Source organism: Astatotilapia calliptera, chromosome 14 (assembly GCF_964374335.1).
Source record: "Astatotilapia calliptera chromosome 14, fAstCal68.1, whole genome shotgun sequence".
Taxonomy (NCBI): Eukaryota; Metazoa; Chordata; class Actinopteri; order Cichliformes; family Cichlidae; genus Astatotilapia; species Astatotilapia calliptera.
In genome coordinates, this window is record NC_137435.1 from 4,341,311 (window position 1) to 4,358,276 (window position 16,966).

A 16,966-nucleotide genomic window follows, 5' to 3' on the forward strand; every position below is an offset into this window, starting at 1 on the left:
AATCAAAGCGTGTTTAAAAGGCTGTTTCAGTAGTTTAGCAGCACTGCCGCAAACACAGAGAGAAAATTGAATGTTTCAAATCTGTAGATCTTTTCTTCTCCCCCTTTGTACACTTTCTTCGGGCAATCGATCCCAGGTGTGGATTATCACAGCCACAGCGAGAGGAAGCAGTCCCAGTCCAAGTCAAACAAACTCTCCAGCGGTTTGTTTGTGGTGGGAAATTGATCCGACCCTAATCTCACCCGGTGCTGCAGGTTTGGGTGCAGCAACTTCTCTGACCAGATGCTGCACTTTAAACACTACTTCCCTGATATTCGTGCAGACGGTAGATTTTTTACTGGCATGTATAGTTTTCCTTTAAATTCACTAATACATGCACCGCTGCATGCGCTGCTGCATGCGCTGCTGCAGCGACAGATCCTCGTATCAAACAGGGACAGATTTATTTCAAGGGAGGAGATAAAACACCTTGTCACAGACAGAACTGAAGTAGGGCACAAAGACCAAGTGTGAGACAAATAAAAGTTATTTATGCTCTAAACCAAGGGTGTCAAACATAAGGCCTGGGGCCCAGAATCGTCCCAGCAAAGATTTTAAAGCTACTCCTACTAAAAAAGACTCCCAACCCCCCCACTGTCATTCACACTACACCAAGGTAATTACGTGATGCACAGCTATACTACGGAAATACCTGTTTTGTTTTACAGTGGGTCCACTGTAGGAGCCATTTCGTGTTGTTAGCTTATGTGTACCACTAGGGGTCACTTTTTGTGTTTTTAATGGTGCAGCATTAAAGGTAGACGGATGTAATTAGCGTGAGGTGTTGTTGGTCAGAAAGAGCAAACGGTTTGTGATTTATGTTAATGATGTTGGATACTAAGAGAACTGTTGAACAACAAATGCAACCGATGGAAAGCAATAAAGGTTTAAACAGACACGATAAGCACAGCTGGAGTTATTGGACTATGTCTCATTCATAACAGCTGCACCGCGACACCCCACTTCAAGGCTTATCCTCTACTGAGAATGAACAAAACTTAATATTTTATGATTACAGACAATCCAGGTGAGGAGCTACTGGAACTTTTCCTGCAGTTCCTGTAGTTTCACTGGTCAAACCCATGTAAGTTCAGTGTGACATCCCTGCTCTAAACACTCCGGTTCAGGCAGTTTTTTTCTACTCTTGGCTCTTCATGACATCAGAGAGACTATATAGCTTTCATATGTGTCAACTCGGCACCCAACTTAAGCCCCGCCCAACTCCTGTTGAAATCTTTTTATGAGGGGCAGCCATTGGAAGAATGTTGACTTAAAGGGGGAGGGGTTAAAACACGGCGTCTCAGACAGGGTTTTATAAGACAAGTCGTTTTTAGCAATTTTTTAAAGGTTTGGAAATAAGTTTAAATTGTTGTCCCTGCTTTCAACCAGGCTTCCTGTGCACAGGACACCAAATCTTGTAAAGCACCTCATCACAGTATCTCACAGGACAAAACCTGCAGTTCCTCTAAAGTCCACTGGAGGCTCACTCCAAATGTGAGTCAATTCCCACGTCTTCCAGGTCTTGATGCATTGTCAATCATCCAGGTAAGTAAATCTCCAAAAGTTGATTCTGAAGCCCACCGAAGGGCTGGTTCCAGTGTTAAAATGTCCAAATTTACAACAACCCACCACAAAAACATGGTACAAGTTCATTTAATTTGCTTTATGTCTCCAAGCATTTTTTAACACATATAACTTCTAATGTATTTAATTAAGCGACTGCAAAATTTTAGTTTCAGGCTCTCAAAGTAAAAAGAGGTGGGTCACAATTTAAAGCCAAAATCTCACTTTCGCTCAAAATTATTTTCTCTATAACCAACTTTAATATCATGGGATACATCATAGTTTCAACATGAAAGCACAGATTCATAGAAACAAGCTTTGGTACTCTGGATGTTTGATCTGTTTTCTGATCATTCACTGAAGAAAAGTTAAACTTTAGAAAACTAAACATGAAAGGTCTCCATCTTAGCAACATTTCGATACCAGACTTATATTTGCTGTGTGACAGCACAGAGGCTATGGCCTCTTTCACATGAACTCTGTGGACCTAATCTGATAATATTATGAGCGTTATATAAGCTATTATACAGCTGTGTAGGCATCATCACGACTGCAATAAACTGTTATTCACGCGTGAGAAGAGGGCTGAGCGAAAGTGTTGAACAGCACAAAGCAAAAGACCAAAAAACAATCAATGAAAACACTCGGTGTTATCAGAATGACACTAATGAAGCAAATCACCTCAAAATGAATTTTTGTCACAGCCCACTGTTCAGGTTTTACTCACAAAAGAAAACATACGAACAGTTACGACAATAAAAACTCCCACTGAGTTTTAATCGCCTGCTGCTCTGGGAGCGACACCGCAGCATGCACATAAATCATTTTTACATTTTTTCCATCAAAGGGTAAATCTGACTGTTTCCTAAAGATTACATCAACAACTAAAATGTTCAGATTTACAAGGTCAAGTTATATTTCATAGTTATCAGAGGACAAATGGGCCTTTTTTATAAGCCATTCACAAAAATAAGACTTTGAATACAATAACAACAGAGAGATGATGAAGGTTGAGTCTTGAAATCATTGAAAACTTTCATGTTTAAATCCTAAAACTGATGGTTTGTCCTTCATGAAGCAGTTCTTACCTTAGCAGAGGCACGCAGACATGTTTACAGCATAGAGGTGATCCACAAACAAACAAACAAACAAAGAGAAAACCTTTCTGCTCGAAGAGAAACTGTTGGATCGACTGAGGGTTAAAGTCTAGCAGAGACTGAGAGGCTCTGTGAGCCTTTTGACCAATCCTGCCTCCTATAGACGGTGATGTCATTGTGTGATGTCACAAGGTGAGTCACATGAGGAAGTGGGACATACAGTAAACACACACACTAACACAGATACTCACACACATGTTTTAGAAAGGCAACAGGAAAACTTCAAACACACAACTCTTTATTGTGTCTGCTGGGTGAGAACACACACAGGCATTATCCCACACAAACACAAGAGTGTGTGTATGTTTACAGCCGCCACACACACAAACAATCGCTGTGTGTGTGTGTGTGTGTGGTGATGTCTTTGTTGTTGGTCTTTCTGTGAAACATAAACCCAGACACACGAGCAGACGTCTCATATTTCGGACTGTGCTGTCAGTTTCAGCACAGACCTGTTACCAAACAAAGCCACACACTGTCTGCTGCAGGGCGCACACAGACACACACACACACTAATTGATCTTCTAAAAATAAGCACAGGATGAGTGAGCAAGGTTTCAGAGGGTTTTCCAGACTCCAACTTTTCCTTGCGGGACAAAAACTCAGTTTAATGTTGAGTCCCAGCGAGGTGACACACCAAAGCCCCCAAACTACAGACAAATCTGGATTTGCCCAGTCGTGATCACTCTCACCAGGAGAGGATCTTTGAAGAACAGGAAATCCTGACGTCTTATTCTGAAACAGGTGGTTGAAGCCTCCCAGGTCAGAACAGCTGGGCGGGGGTGACGGCTGCTTTCTGGGTCGAAGTGACGGAGGATTGGAGGGACTATTTGACTTTTCTGCAGCATGTGGTTCTGTGACTGAGACCATTTCTGTCCCAGCATTTTTTAACACAACTAAACTGCAAAAAGTACGCACTCATCTCCGAGCTCGTTCACTCTAATTCGGTTTCCAGAGCTCAGTGAAGCAGATCAGCGACCTGATTATCAACTGGATGATTCAACCCAGAGTTTATTACAGGAAAGACGCAGTTTAATCCTGGATCTCTGCGTGGAGAACAAGTGTAAGTTAGATGAACTAACTCCATCTTTCTTATTATATCTTTAAAAAAAATCTAAAAACAAGACTTTCAAAACAGAAATAAAATGAGTATCGACAAAATCAAACAACACACAGCATTTGTTTACTCTGAGGGGAGGGGCTGCACACACAACCACACCCGTGTCTGAGTGATAAGAAAATATCACTGTCAGACAACTTTTATGATATCAAGAATTACAACACACACACACACACACACACACACACACTCAGAGGATGATTACAGCTTGTGTCTGTTCTGTGAATCACAAACTGTCTGAGCTGTCATGTCCGACACATTGATTTCTCCAGCTGACGACTTCCTCGCTCTCTTATCTGTCTTCTCAGTGAAAACATTTCCTTTTCCTCTTCGTCGCGCTGCTTGTTACCGCCAATCGTTCGCAGTGTGAGCTGAGAGCAGCATCAACGAAACTACACTGGAGAATCGATATCTGATCGGACATCAAATCATCTAAAATACCCTCGATACAGATCGGCTTGAGGCACAGTGCCTGCTACCCGGACACGGCGGAGGAAGTGAAGGTGAAACATGTAGAAAAAACTCAAAGAAAAAACACTGTGGGAGGAAACCAGAGCACCCAGAGGAAACCCACGAAGAGAAACTCCTGCAGGACAGGGGATTCAAACCGACGACCTTCTTGCTGTGAGGTGACTGTGCCATGTCAGTCTTTTATATACAGTTTATGAGTTAAAACCTCTTCAGGGGGCAAGCGCTATCACTTCTGTGAATCTCACTCATTCATCATCGCCATCTCTTTAAAACATGTGTCTAATGAATTAATACTTCTGGTACCTTTAAAAACAAAAATCAGAAAATCCAAAGGAAAGTTTTTATCTGGTAACATATGTACCGAGTAGGGTTGTTAAAAAAGGTGATACTCAGATTCTAATTGACAGTAAAAATCACCGTCGGGTTTGATGCTCATTTAACACTCATCCTCCAACAGCCCCTCCCCCCACTAGCGGCCGAACACATGAACAGCAGCACAACAAACGTGGTGAAGCATCGTGAAGACCCCCGGTGTTTATTATTATTTTGTTTCAGCACAACTAGCATCAGCAGTTCCATCCGTAGGTAACCTTACAATAGACGACGTTAATATTTAACAGCATAAAGACCTCATGTTTCCCAGATTGAAGCTGAGTAAAGTCTGCCAGCAGCTAACCAGAAACGGTGACAGTCTACCTCATCGACTCGATGTGATCAGCGATTATAAAGGAAATAAACAGCGGCTGAATATTATTCTGGGAATTTGCAGTCAATCATGTCATCTAACACACACAAACACAAACAGATGATGAAAACGTGTGCGTCCACACAGGGAAGCTTACATTATGGAGATATACCCACAAACACCTCAAGAGACAGCTGCCATTAAGTGTCAGTGCTTCCTGAAAGTGCCGTATCAGCACGCATACAGATAACTCCCCTCTGACTCTTTCCCGCACATCACCGAGGTTTCACTTTGCCCCCCTCCTTGTATCTTTTTTATCGCCACTGTCGGTAAAGATTTATGAGAAACGGGAACTGAATGGCTGCATTACTAAATTATTGCGCCGCCCTGTAGTAAAGTTTTTATGATGCATCCTGTGATCTGAGTGTTTTCTTGTGTTTTATTTCCTCTCACAGACCAATTTTGGGTGGACGTCACAGTTTCATTACTGCGTGTATACTGTGGTGGCACAAAAATAGGAAACGAGTAAAAGAAAACATCACGATGTCCGGGACGATCAGAAAAAGGCTTTTTGTGTTGCTAGAGGTCAGAAAAGAAATGTGAAAAAAAGGAGGCCACTTAAGGCAAAAGCAGAGGTTTAAGGATCGATTTGTTGCTAACAGCCAGGAACCAGTCGCCCCTGGCTGCCATGGTAACCATGATGTGGGTTTTTCACCTCAAGAGTTTCTGAGTGACACAAGCAGTAGATGTGAGATCATGGATCACCAAAAGCATTCGCTCCTCGCTGGCACTGCCCTGAGGACTTAATGAGGAGCTAGCATCCACGCCGCCCCCACGCCTTCAGTGTCCCTCGCAGTGAGATCATGCCCCCCCCACCTCGTGCAGCAGATATCTGAAACAACCTTTCAAAAATTGATGCAAGCATTAAAATGTACATGTTTGTTGGAGCGATTAATCTGAGGAGCTGAGGACCAAACCAACAACCTTCTGAACAGCAGATAACCCACTTAAAAGAGGGGTTACATGTATCCACTTGTGAACGACTTGTCTGTGATGTTCAGTCATATAAATGTGTACCCCGTGTCTGGAGGATGCATATGATGCAATCATGGCTTGATTTTAACAAGCTACTCTTACATTTTTGTAGCTGCTGTTTCTTTCTTTGCAGTAGGAACCGAAGCTGTGAATGTTGTCTCCTCAGTCTTGATGTCATCATAGCCATAGCTCACATTGGAAGTCACTTCAATCACCTTTACTCATAGTCGAGAAACGCTTTACTCATCTACTGTCATTCTGCCTGTGGTTGCCTAAAGTTGCTCACTTCCTGCATGGATGCTCTTTAAACTTAATTCCGACTTTGTTGAATCTGTGCAGCAGCCTCGTGCCTGACACCATTATCAGCATTTACACGTGTGCATGCTGTGCCTATACTGATCTGCAATTTTAGGCAGGTGGTTTTCTCTCTTCTCTCTTCATTTGAAAAAATGGAGGCAGAAGAAAAAGTAAACAGAAATGCCTCCAATCACACTGATCAATCACAGTCATCACAAGCAACACCACACACCCTGTGTACATACATCTCTAGAAAAGTGCACATCAGGTTGTGGTGTAAGCTTTGGCGGAGGGTTTCAGAAGGGTTTGGAGTTACAGGTTGCCTAGTGTAAGCAGAGTTACCTCAGAGGTAAAAATTCCATTTTAGGATTTGGAATCAAATGTTCGTTTCATGTCAGGCAGGTTTTTGCCTGAACATGGGAACCAGAATGCACAAGCTCTGCTTTTTTCTGCATGTAAATAAATTGTGCATGCTAGCTTCTACATGCCGGAGGATGTTGCAGAAATGGATTAAACATTTAGCTGAACTTGCACACCCAGCAGGGGGGATCCGCCCCAGTCGTAGCCCAGCAGAGCTCAGTGCGCTTGGCAGTGGGAGGCCACGGAGCACCCCCTCCAGCTGCTCCTGGAGCTCCCGCTGTTACAACAAACACTAAACACTGCACATACCCGACAAGCTCTCGGTGTCAGATATTAGAGGAGGCGTGACATAAACAAGGAATCTAAACAAGGAGAGACAAAGGGACAGATGAGAAGACAGATGGAGGCGTTACTGCAGCCTTCTGGATAAAGAACAAAGAAGGAAAAAACACGTCTGCAAAAGTCCCGACAAACAGCAGCGTGAAGAGTCTGAACCGGTTTGAGACATCACCACAAAGAGATCAAATTCTGTCTCGTCTGCCTGCAGCTGACTCCAAAATCATGTCGTCGTGGTAATGAGATGAACCCCCAGGCCCAGACTTCAAATGTATATTTTAACATATTTTCACAGGTTTGACAGCATGCATGGACGCATGGATACATGTGCATGTATCAGTGTCTACCCCACACAGTCTGTATTCATGTTCACACACACACAGCCACACAAACGTCTGAACCACACCCATTATAATTTGGGTCTTTGAAGTTTCCAGCTCAGGAGAGTCCCTGGTTTGCACAGCACACCCTGACGCTTCTGTTCCTTCTTTATCTAAAGCAGCTTCCGTCTTTTATTTTGTTTTTATTATTGGACTGAGAAGCAGTTTTGCACGACTGCAAAATAATCCTTCTTATATCTTTTGTCTGATTTCTTATACTGGGCCTCAGCTCAACCTGTGACTGACTGAAGCTGTTTTAGCTCACTTCCTACTGCCTTTAAGCTAACCTTTTTAGGATTGGCTGCCCCTCCTAAACCAGATTTAAACGTGGTGCTTCCATGTAGAATATGGGCAAAACGTGCATGCGCAGTGCCTTTGTTTTCATACGCACATGGCGGAAAAAGCATGGCGGCGACGGAGAACGAGAAGGGAGAAAGCGGATCGTTGAATGAAACAGATGAACCAGAATTGGTTTGTAAAAATGGTGCAACTTCAGTGGTGTGGAAATGGTTTAGCTTTCGTCCGTCAAATACACAACAAAGCACAGTTTTTGGTAGAGCATGCTAGCGGGCCGTCGTTATTACCGTGTGTTTTGGAAAATACGGCACACTTAAAATCAATCCTGTGATTTTCTGAAAAATGGACAGAGCCCCTTATGGGTCACCAACCAGTGGAGTCGTCCCCTGCTGGTCATTAGAAAACTTCACTTTGCCAGCCCAGAAGCTGCCTCTGTGTTTTATATACAGACATATAAAGAGTCCATCTTTTCCTGTTGTTCATATTACAATAACAAGTATTGTGTGTATTAAAGCCATTAGTCTGTGCTACACAGCTCCATTATATTAAAATACATCAATCAGCCACACTATTGAACCGGGTGACAGGTTAATTCACACACACAGACACACAGTAGACTCACTCCCACATATTCTGCTCTGACGGTAGAGAAATGCATTAAAACAACAAAAGTGGATTATTATGCTACTGAAAATAGTCCCAAGCAAGAAGCACTTTTTCTAACTGAGCAGAAAACTTCAGCATTATGAATCACGTCTGAACAGCAGAGAGCGTGTCAAGGCTTTTATGCAGAAACCTTAAAGTCTTTTGTCAGGTGGCAATCAGTGTGAGTGTGTTCGAGTGTGTTCGTCAGAGGACAGATGGTAATTTAGAAGAAGAGGACGTGGCCAAATATAAAATAAAGGAAACACGAAGAGAAAAAGAGAGGGGAGAGGAGGGGGGATAGTGGGTTTTTTTCTGCATGAACGAAGGGCACCGTGGGCCTGAGTGGGCTGGAATAAGAGATACAAAGACAAAGAAGAAGAAGAAGAAAGCAGATAAAAAGAGGATGCAGGTAGGGGAAGAAAAGAGAACGAAAGGAAGAGTGTGGGTGAAAGGAAGAAGTGAGTGCGTGACCAAATAACAGACTGCATCTTGGCAGGGGGCACACACACACACACACACACACACACACACACACACACACACACACACACACACACACACACACACACACACACAGAGGCGTTTTTCCATCTCTCCAGAGGACATTGCAATGACATATATTCATATCCTGCAGACTAACTTAACTTCAAACCAAGTTTTCAACTAAAGATTTAATGATAACAGAACTTTTTACACTAAAACACAGGCAACTCCTCATAATGTGTAAAAAACCAAACGCATGTACATTTAGTGTATTTAGTTGCCTGTGTCAAGCAATGTCTGTGACACCAGGCTTGTAGATCAGGGCCTTTGTATATTTTTAGTGACGATAAAAAAGCTCATTTAATTACCATAATTACTGCTAGCTGAATCTAAAATAATTAGTAACTAAAGCTTGGCCTTAAATGCAGTGGAGTAAATGCTGAGTGCCCTGCAGGTATCGCTGCTGGAAGGACAGAAGTGGCCCGCTCAAGTCAACCTCATGTTTGACCTTTTTAAACGGTTTCCTGGATGTTTCCCTGCCGCTCGCCTGTGATGTCACCTACACTGACTGACCACTGCCTGCAGCTAAAGTTTGGACAATCTGGATTTTAATCTGCCCCACACTGTGCTGAGTTTGGGTCCTCTCCTCCTGTGGTTTCTAACTTCTCTGAGTGGTGTGGGGGGATTATTCAGGCCTGGCAGAGGTATGCAGCATCGGTCTGCTCTTGTTTAGTTATTTGACTGTGGTCAGGCTGGATATTCTGGGTGCTTTAATGACGCTGGTGTTGCATGATAACCCACGGCGTATTTTTCCAAACCCTAAACAGCAAAGTAAGAGCAGAGCAAAGCCTAAATGACGGAGTACGTCAGTTTACACAGCCACGTTTAACGCAGCAGTCACAGCTGGGTGGCTGTGGTCGGGATGTGCTGCTTTGTACGTGACATGACGTACAGATTAATGTGAATCCAGGACTGAGCCACATCTCTAAAAATCCACTTTAGCTGGATTTCAAACCACTAGAATGTGGCTGAAGTTTCCATGTGGTTTTTACTAGAGATGGACCGATCCGATATTACGTATCGGTATTGGTCTGATACTGACCTAAATTACTGGATCGGATATCGGAGAGAAATAAAAAATGTAATCCGATCCATTAAATATCAAAAAAGCACCTCACAAAACACGGCGTAACTCAGCTCATAACCGTAGCACGTTGGAGCAGTGTGCTCACGTGATAGAGCAGCTGTGGCATGCGAGACTTGTTGTCTGGTTGAGCATTTGAAGCCTCGCTACCAATCCGGCATTTCATCTCCGAGAAAGTGATCCCAGAGAGAAGTGAAGCAAGTGTATAAGTTCATCTCTGAATGTTTGTAAAGCATTCCAGCGCAGGGGCGGATCTAGCAAAGTTTAGCCAGGGGGGCCGATAGGGCATGAACAGGGAGAAGGGGGCACAAAGAAATACTTTTCTTTCTTATTCTCATTTAAAATATCTAGCTTTTAATAAATAATTATCTGAATCTTACACCCAAAGTTTTAATCTAATGTAAAATGTATAGAAGTCCATTACTGTATATAGTAACTGTTAAGTCTAATATACCCTAGTAAGCTGTACTACTTTTTCCTTTGGGAAGATACCATCTTGCAGTCTGCAATTCTGTTGAAGAAAGATGTTGAATCTATTGAATTATTCTTGAAAAACAATTGATTTCTGTGCATTTTTATTCACACTGCATTAAATTAAAGTTGATTATGTCGATTAAGCATCATGAGGTGGGGGGTGGTTCCCTATTTTTTTTTTTTTTGCTGGGAGTTTGCAACCCTATTAGCTAGGTTGCTTAATATTTCCACTAAGTACTCTTTAAAATACCAGAATAGGGAGGATGGTGCAGGTTTAAGTTTATTAGATTGATCAGTGTTGCTGAACTATGAAATATTTTGGGTGCAGTGTATTTTTTGCATACAGGTATAACAGAATAGCTTTAGTGTTTTTTTTTTAAACTTGAGTTTGAACTTATACAAAATGCAGAAAGATGTTAAAAAAAGTTTTATTGATTAAAAAACACACTACATCGGATTCATATCGGTATCGGCCGATATCCAAATTTATGATATCGGTATCGGACATAAAAAAGTGGTATCGTGCCATCTCTAGTTTTTACAGACATCCAGATAAAAGGAACATGACTCCAATCTGAAAAATCTGATTTGGGACAACAGAGCAAAGCGTTCTACACGAGTGGAAGCAGCAGGGCCTTAACTCAGTCATGTGTTTTTGCTGTTATACTGAAAAATCACAGCGGGCTCTTTTAATGGGACATTTAACACGATTTAGCCAAAAAAAAACCCACATCAAACCCCAAAACATGGGTTTAATATTTCATTCAAATGACTTTAAGTACTTTTCACACACGCACAGCAGCCATGAACCTTCCAAACTTTACCTGACATAGAGGTGTTTGCCAAATTACAAATGTCAGGTGTCACATGTGCTAATCCAAGATCTGCAAAAGGAGCAGCTACCACTTTAATTGTTGGGAGGCTGAAGTTACCACATTTGGACAAAAAGACTGTGTAAAAGAGCGCCCAGGTCTGGAAAATCAAGCCTTACACCTGTGTTCTTTATAATGACCAGCAGGGGGTGACACCTCACCTGCCCCCCCCCCCCAAAAAGACTTTGGCTGTAGGGAGAACGACTAGCTTGAAGTTACCAGCTAATACTGGTGAGGTGCTATACGAGTACAGAAGCAGCTCTGTGGGACGTGTTGGAGCAGCTTGAAAACATGAGGCTTTGAGGAAAAAACTTAACACTCAGCAAAACCTTTGCTTCCAGGTTTCACTTCCTCTCTTCCTATATCTGCGCTGTTGTGGTGGTATTATCTGAGTGGTGACAACTACCATTCAGGAGAATACTGCCTTAAGGTCCCAATTAATGGTCACCTGGGGTATAATACTATGTTTCCCAAACCAGGTGGTGTGTGGTTGCTGGAGGTTGCTGGCAGTCACCATGGGAAATTAGTTCTGAAGACGTATATGGCACTGTAATATAAACCTTACTAACTAACAAAGCAATCAGAATAGGGCGCAGCACCCTCTTTGCAACACATAACGACCTCGAGCGACCCCCGCCCAGGAGGTTGTGGAATATGTATTTTTCCCAGTCTGTAGGACTGTGTGGGTCACAAATATCCTGCATGTCTCATAATTTGGTCGATGACTGAAACTAAATGGTCAAGAGGTCCGGTGATTCCAGTTAGTGGAGGTGGAGCTTAGCAGAGAGCAACATCTGTCAATCAAAGCAGCCACGCCCCAAAAGTTACATTGTAAGCCTTAAATAAATCAGAATAGAAGACTTACAATAAAATCCTCCCACCGTGCAGATATGAAGGGGGAAACTATCGACAGAGGCCGAAGCTGTTCTGTGCATCAGTGTGCAGGCGTCTTTATTTCTATTGTAAAGACGTAATAAGCTGATCAATTTGGAGCCAGCCTCAAGTGGCCATTAGAGGAACTGCGGTTTTTAAAGTTGCTGCTCAGTCCCGGGCAGATTATGCAAAAAGTTCATGTGAGAAAGCAGATTTTGGGATCATTACCTTACATTATCAATATTTCAGTGGTGACTCTTCCCCCATGCTGCCTGCCTTCACACATCCACACACACAGGATGTGATTAACTATCCACCTGACTCTGTGTGTGTGTGAGGAGTACATAGATTATTCAGGTTATTATAAGCAAGGCATTACATCCCAAAACCCCACCCTCCCTCCCTCTCCCCGCACACACACACACACACACACACACACACACTGTGGCCTCAGTTGGCCCTGAAGCAATATGCTGAGGCGGGGCTGCACAGATGGCGGTATGGAGCAGGGTGTGTGTGTGTGTGTGTGTGTGTGTGTGTGTGTGTGTGTGTGTGTGTGTGTGTGTGTGTGTGTGTGTGTGTGAGGGAGGATCTGTGCTGACTTAAAAAACATCCATAATCAATTTGGTCTTTTACCCACTGAGATCGTTCAGATGGTCTCTCCTCGCTCCCCCCGCCTCTGATCGTTTATATTTCAGTGATTCAGGGACTGATGGAGGTGCTGCTCAGGAGGTGAGGCGGGCCGTCCACTAATCACAGACCGTTCGATCCCCACACGTCCAAAAGTCCCTCCTGCATGTCCGCTCACTGCTACACTCATTCTCATTCGTCAAATACTGCAGAGGCTGCAGCTTTTCTTGTGTTTTAAAATAAACACACTCTTTGTCAGCCTTTAAAATCAAAATGAAGTGAAAAATCTACAATACCAAAAAAAAAAAAAAAACTGAGGAAGAATCAGACTCAGAAGAAAGGAGGAGGGGGAGGAAGAGGAGGAGCCCAGTAATCACCTCAGAGAGTTGACTGGCTGGAAAATGACCAGCTAAACAAGTATCAACCAGCCCTTCAAAGACTCTGGAGGTTTGGAGGTTGACTGACACGAGAAAAGATCAGCTCAGGCTTTACTGGACAAACTGGGTCGTGATCGTGGTCTCGCCTGCACTCACTGTCAGACCGAACCAGCGTCACAGCCTCTCTGCTTTTTCTCTGTCACGTAACTCTGACCTTTATCAGAGAAGTCTTTCAAAATAAAACAATTCAACTCATGATCGTGACATTTTCTGGTAGACAGTTATTTTACAGACACATATTTATAACATCCTGAATATCCACTTGTTTTTATTTGTTTATCACTGCAAAAAAAACCATTTTATAATTCATGCCTTAAAGGTTTCTGTTACACTCAGCTGTAATCATCCGATTTAGTTCAACACATAAAAAAGAAAACTCCAACTGTCTGTTTCATCTCCCGTGTGTTTCTGTTCTTGTAGTTTTTATTTTGTTTTCAGCTTTACTTGGTTTTCACGGAGCACCGGTCCTGTCACTTTGAGTTCAGATTAAATGGTTCACTATGACTCCTGAGATGAATCTGAGTTTCATATAAGGTCGGGAGGAAAATGATCTAATCAAAGACAAAAATCTAGCCTCAGATTCATGTGCTGCACTTCTTTACGCTTTTAAAATCACACGGTGTAACAGAGCAGAAGAGAATCAATCTCAAGCCTTTTGCTTTGTAAAGCAAAGGACCAAACCACACAGCGACACATTAATGACTAACCTGGTGTTGTGGATAGATGATCTAAGATGTTCTCTTGACTGCTGTTTGGTCCATTTTCAGTCTGTTTTTACTCCCATATGACGGCATTTTTCTGCACATCGGGGACCCTCAAAAATGAACTTTCACTTTTAGTGTTTGTTTAACTTAAGGAAAGGCCTGTGTGGACCTGGAAATTAATGACAGCAGACCTACCAAAAGAAAACAAAGGTGAACATTTTCATGATATAACAGTAAAAATAATAAGTCTGATATGCCAGAAGTTTCTGATTTTCTGAATACAGTATACTTTTTAACTCCTCAGAAAAAAACATCACTTTGTGTTTTTTCTGCACTGATATATGTCTGCATTTTTCTTACTATTTTAGTTTAACAAAAATGAAAGTAATTGGTATAAAAGAATAAAAACTTGGGCTTCCTGTAACAGTCAGTAACATAGTAACAGTCTGAGCTCGTGTTTGTACACTGAAATAAAAGTTATCTCAAGGCTCTGAGTCAAACTGAGGGTTTCTGTATGTGTGTGTGTGTGTGTGTGACTTTATTGGGTTTTGTAGGGTGTGTTTTGGCATGCCACATAAAGCGTCTTTGGAGTCCTTGTTGTTGGGGATTATTCTTTAGCTGAATGTCCTCGATCGTTAGCCACACACACACACACACACACACACACACACACACACACACACACACAGCTCTACATAATCAATACTGACATGGATTACAAGGTCACATTAAGACCCCCAGCAGGGAGACCTGCTATCTCTGACCTTAACACCACACATGTAAATAAACTGTGGAAGGAAAGCTGAACGAGACTGAACTTGAGGATTTTGGTTTCTGTGGTTCCACTTTCTCCCCTGTGTGTTTCCTCTCGCTCTGCAGCACCTCTGCTTCAGTAAAACTGACATTAGTAGATGAATCAATACCATTCGACACGTAGAAGAGGAGGTTTGATGACAGTGTTCAAAGTTTTTGGGAGGTTCACTGTTTGTTTAATAAAGAATCTCCAGCTCATGTACCTGTTAGAGCTGCAGGCAGGTCACAGCAACAGTATTAAAACAATATCATTGAAATCTGCACTCCTGTTTCTCACTAACTGGAAACAGCAGAGAAACAAACATTATTTAAACTGTTGATTTTGACTCACACAAAGGTGTTTTGACCAGGTGTTTCAATCAGCTGTCTGATCTTGAATAACCTCAACCATTTATTTTTACTGGATTATATGTTGTATATATAAATATATTCTGGTAATATTGCTGCACAGCCTTCATACTGGCTTCACATAAAGACCTCAGCAAACCAAGCTGCCAGCTAATTAGTCAGATTAAAATAATCAAGATTTAATCTTTTGTGGTCACGCTTTGAGTTTGACACGAGTCCAAAACGGTTGTTAAAGTGTAAACTGTAGGAAAATATATGTGTTCCCGTCTTTGTTCTGCAGATACCTGTAGCTGTGAGTCACCGTCTGATGGATCAACCGTCTGAGGTCAGTTTGGTTTTATGGGAAAAGTGGGCGGCTGGAGGAGGAACAAACAGGAAGTAACTACCACACCGTCAGAGGCCTTAAAGATAAAGCTAAGAAACAGGAGTCTGCAGCCATGGATTTGAGAAAAATGCACTTTTTAGTCTTCGTTGGCGCTGGCTGTGAATGCATTACCAGCAATCAATACTGATGAAGCAGTATTGATTGCTGTCACAGAAGAACGTGGAGGTAAAATCGGTTTACAGTTAACACAAAGCAGAAGAAAGAGGATGAGGAGCACGACAGAAGTCCGACTCCGTCTGACATCATAGCAGAGGTGTGAATCAGAGAGGCCGCTGGTCAGTGTCGACTCACCGGCTGCGACTGAATGGCCGTTCAAAGCAAACTCTGTGAGCTTTACAAGCTGGAAGAGCTGGAAAACTACAAGACACGAGGGAAGAGACGGGACAGAGGGACATGTGCGTGAATGTGACTGACTGATGACGGCGGTGATGCTGGCCGGTGAGTTGCTTAATGAGAAATCTGAACTGTCTGGGTCTGAACTCCTCAAATATGATTTGTGAAGGAGGTAACTTTGCAATCAGAGTAGCTCCAGCAGAGCGAGAGCCTTTCAGGTCAGTGTCAGTCCCAATGAAACTTTCATTCACATCATATCAATAATTTAACCTTGTGCAGATACTTCAGCATTAGGTTACAGCGCATCAGATACATGCTTCAGTTACATCTCTTTCTTTCAGCTGTGACTATTTGCCAAGCATTTTGAGATGAATAAATACCCGAGTGTTTAATCATCTGCCTCAGCAGTGAGCTGCACATCCTGTGGTAGAACTCTTTGACTGCCTCGGCGAGCAGCAGAGAAAACGCGTCAGCCAAGAGTTCGTCCACGGCAACATGAACATATTATTTATAATTGTCACCAGTGGTATTGTTTTCATTTTTTTAAAAACTGGTGTTGGTGTCAAAAGGGTGGAACCAGCAGTCTACCATTAAATCTTTGGGCCCAAAGTCAAACACACTGACACCAGTGGAGACAAACTGAACTACGATTGGCGGACGCAGCCCACAGATCCTGCCTGCTGTGATTTTCCTCCAATGGAAATGACCACAACTTCTGTTAGCAGCACTGCGTAATAATCAGTTCTGATTCATGTAGAAATGCAGGCTGACTCTGTGCACAGCACCACGTTGGCGGAAATGAAATAGAAGATGTGAAGTGACACAGCTGACTAATAATACAGCAACAGAATGAGGAGAGAGGAAGAAGAGGGCAACGACCGGGCTGAAGCTCCGAGAGCCAAAGTGAAGACAGCCTCAAAACGCTGGCGTAAAGCATCGGATGCATTCCCAGGGTGCACTGCAGCACCTTCAGTGGAAAGTCCATCCTCTAATGACGAGGCTTAATGCACACACACTATAAATTCAGTCAATACCTCAGATACACACTGCACCTTTTACTGTACCGTGACTGATATTAGTGCACA

At 42.7% G+C, this 16,966-nt stretch overlaps 1 protein-coding gene across 5 annotated transcripts in view; it reads right to left on the minus strand.

The window, feature by feature from the left end:
• pak1 (p21 protein (Cdc42/Rac)-activated kinase 1) overlaps positions 1-16,966 on the minus strand; it is a 63,985-nt gene that overhangs the window by 23,870 nt on the left and 23,149 nt on the right. Inside the window, exon 1 of one of the 5 annotated variants that reach the window (XM_080288676.1) lies at positions 2,691-2,820. The exons of 3 other annotated variants lie outside the window; for them this stretch is intronic. The gene's annotated coding sequence lies outside the window, so the exon portion shown is untranslated. Of the gene's footprint in view, positions 1-2,690; positions 2,821-16,966 lie in introns of those variants that run through there. One more of the 5 variants, XM_026191686.2, reaches the window with a different exon arrangement.